Here is a 3,852-nt window from a genome sequence, read left to right as displayed (position 1 = left end):
TTGTCAATTTTTGCCAGGAATTAAAGCCGTTGAGGAAGTTATAATCCACTGAGTTGACAATCTCTTCCCTATCCAACGGTATCATGAAAGCCAATGGTATTTTAATTTTTGAAAGCCAAAAGTATTTTAACTGAAATTAGCTCAGCTTAATTTGTCTTAAAAGCAGCAGTTGGCTGGAACTCCAGTGCCACAGATGATTATTTATCTACGACAGTAGATTGCATTGGCAGCGATTTGGGTTCTAGAATCAGCTTGCATCGTTATCGATGAATTTCCAGCTGGGGTTGCTTAGGGTATTTCATTTTACAAAAAATTATTATTTCCGAGCTAGGGATCTGGATTGGGTTGTTAAATTATACGAATAGTGATATTCTGAAAAAAATTTATTTTTAAAAAAATATTTGGATCCCGCAAACTACAATTTGGTTGGGAAATAAAAATAAATTTTCATAACGCGGGTTCAAAAAATAATTTCTTACAGGGGTTTCAGTAACTGCTTGCTAATGCCTTCATATCTGCACCAACAATTTGAGAGAAATATTTTAGCATGGACAGCGCACAAAAGTAAAATAACTTAACATTCTGAAAAATAAGCTCATTTTATTGATTAAGCACGAATAAGAATGACTTACATATTTGGAACGCTTGTCTTATTGAAACTCTTAAAGTGCGCTTAATGTTGCTCCATAACTTGAAGTAAATAATGCCGCTTCTCGTATTTTCTACTGAATCCTTGAAGTCTGATATTTATTTAAACCCCCTTTCACACAGTCGTTAAAAAATGCTAGTCCCCTTGTAATAGTCTTCATTTTCTGATACCCCGTCACTCCAATATTTTTCTGGTGGCTTATTCCATTCTAACATTTCATCTTTAATTTAGAAGGTGAAAAAACAGCCAACTTTTTGGACCCAAGAGCGATAATAATTTATCCGTATATTGTTTCTGGATTTGTTTTTAGGAATTTGGTTCGCACGAGGAATTTTGTAGTTAAGAGTAGTTTGTTTGTTAGAGTTAGTGTAGTAGGTATGACTATTGACTACTAATGCTAGTCTTAGAGTACCCGATAGTTAGAAAAAACGACAACCTCTTCTGTAAAGTACCAGAGATAATTTTAAATAGATTTGATCACTACATGTGCTGTTTTTTCGTTTTCTCCTTTGCAGAGAGAGTTTCATATGGCGAACATATTTAATATCCACTGAGAGGGAAATAGAGTACGCTCACTTCCAAAAATAACGATAAAGGCCAAAGTGCGAAACAACGCACCTGCGAAACGTCATGTGCTGTGTCTTGCTGCTATTTCATGGATTGAGTCCTAGGAAGTTGCGCAGGTTGTGTCCCATGTTGTGAGATGTGAAGTTATTGTTGATTTCTTCTCTTTCTAGCTCGAGTGCAGGACATTCCAGGAGGACATGTACTGTTGACTTATCTTCCTCTTCGCAGTATTGGCAGGCGGAGTCTAGTTGGCTGTTGAAACGACCAAGATTGGCTTTGAGCCTATTGTGTCCTGTTCTAAGTTTGAACAAGATTCTTGTGATGCTACGGAACTTGTGGGAGTACCGTTTCAGCATACCTATTTTTGTTCTTGTGTGGGTATTGTCTTTATCTCTTCCTTTGTAAAGTTCATTAATGTTAAGTTTTTTTAGGTATTCTTTGAATACCACTGCTTGTTCAGCTGAGAAGAGTTGATGCTATCGGATTCTGCTTGGAATTAGTTGGTTACTTTCTTCTGATGCTGATCAGTCTGCCACTTGATTGCCTGGGATTGCTACGTGGCTTAAGATCCAATATAGATTGACTTTGCTGCCTGTTGACTTTAAGTTATCTGCTGTGGTGAGTATGGCATTTATGATGGGTTGTTTTTGTTTCTTTTTTTGGAGATTCGATTGATTGGATAACAGATATGGAGTCGGAAAAAATTTGTTAGTTCGTCACTTGATCGTCTAGATGGTAGATGGGCGTTGTTTTGAATAATCTACATAATTGGTTTTTAGTGGGTACTGAGGTTGCTGTGCTGCTTCTGTTTTGGAGTCTTTTTAGGTGTGTGGCGGTGTACTTGTCTTGTAGACTCTTTAAGAATTGAGTTGGTTGTTTATTCTTCTCTCTTTTGTCGGGGTGGGGGGTTTCGGTCTTCGTGTTGATCCTTATCTATGGTGTCGCTTAATTCTGCCGATGATGGGAGTTTTTTTATTAGTTTTAAGAGGTAATCTAATTTGTTGTTAGTTGAATCTTGTCCTTTGTTTGGATTGGATAGGGAGTTTTGGATTTGGCTGACCGAGTCTTCGAGGTGATCGACTTTCTTTTCTACTGTTCAGATTTTCTCCCATTCAGTTCTGAGAAGGTACATTTCGGTTTGGATAGCCAGGATTTGACCTTGTAGTATCTCTGCTTCCGGGTTTGCTTCTTCGTTGGGCTGGCTTCTCCTGAATGCTTGGCTGTAGGTAAGTTTTCGGTCTCCATGCTGGGGTCGTCCTTCTTCGATGGCTCGGGAGGTCGCTCTCACCTGAGAGAACTTGGGGAAGCTGGTAGAGCTTGACGGATGGTTGTTGTTGCAGTTGACACATCTTGGGGTTGAGGAGCAATTGGTCATATCTTCATGTGGCTTCCCACAGTTTGCGCATACCTCGTTGTTTCGGCAGTAGTTGGCGGTGTGTTCTATCTTCTGGAACCTCTTGCATCTGAGGGGGTTGGCTTTTTGTGTTTCAGGATGAAAGATTAGCCCGTCAAGGAAGGGCCCCCTTCAAATTCTAGGGTGACAGTGGTGGATGGGAATTTTTCTGTACCTTTAGTGATGCTGAAGGACGGACGTTGGTTATACGGTATCCTTTATGTTTGAGGGCTTGTTGTATATCTTCAATAGATTCACCTATTGGAACTTGTCTTATTACCATTCTCTGTTTGGTGTAGCTATTTGGGAGTAAGCAGGATACATATGGTGTCGTTAACGACTGATACTGTGGTTTTCAATAGATCATCTTGTTGTTTGATGGATCAGGGGCGGATGATTAGGTCTCCTCCTTGAGCGATTGACATTTTTTCGAAATGGCCATATTTCTGTTCGAGTTCATTCACGATTGACGAGATTTGATCGAATTTCATGCTCTTGAAGGTATTGCTCTCATCTCTTTTCATGAAGATTGGTGGTAGCTTGTTGTTCAGAATCAAATATATTTTTAAAAATCAATTTCAAAGAATATACTAATCGTATAATTTATCAACCTACACCAAATCCCCAGTTCGGAAATAGTTTTTTTTGTAAAATGAAACATGGTAGGAACGCTTTAGGCTATAAAGAGAAACTAAAGGGAGCACAGAGAGTTTATTTTTCTTGTTCTACTTATTGAGAGAGTAAATAAGCCGGATTTGCTTGATCGAATCTTATCCAAGAAGTAGCTCCTGCAACTGTTGACCGTAGTACGTGGCCAAAGCAGAGTTGAAGCAAAACATATGGAAGCTTCTATAGAACAATATAAAGCGACAAAAGTAAGTTTTAAAAAAATACTTTCCCCTGATAATTGGTTTGAAACTGTTTGGATATTTATTGTGAAGAAATTCAATGACAACTCTATTATTGTTGTATTTGACAGAATTGCATGGTTGTTATTGCTACAATTCCTCAGTGTTTACGTCGAACTGTTGCTAACTTTGATAACAGTACCATAACTCCATCAACAGTACATTAAATCATTATTTACGTTATTTCAGCGTAAAAAAACTATTTTTTTAAACGCACGTTCCTTTCCAGCTTTCTCCATGTAGTCTGTTGAGTTTGTCAATAACCATTGCCTTATTTATTTAACTGATAAAAGTACAAAGACTTTACAAAGGAAAGATTCTTGGAGAATGGAGAT

Source organism: Daphnia pulicaria, chromosome 2 (genome assembly GCF_021234035.1).
Source record: "Daphnia pulicaria isolate SC F1-1A chromosome 2, SC_F0-13Bv2, whole genome shotgun sequence".
NCBI lineage: Eukaryota > Metazoa > Arthropoda > Branchiopoda > Diplostraca > Daphniidae > Daphnia > Daphnia pulicaria.
Note: the sequence above shows the minus strand (reverse complement) of the source record.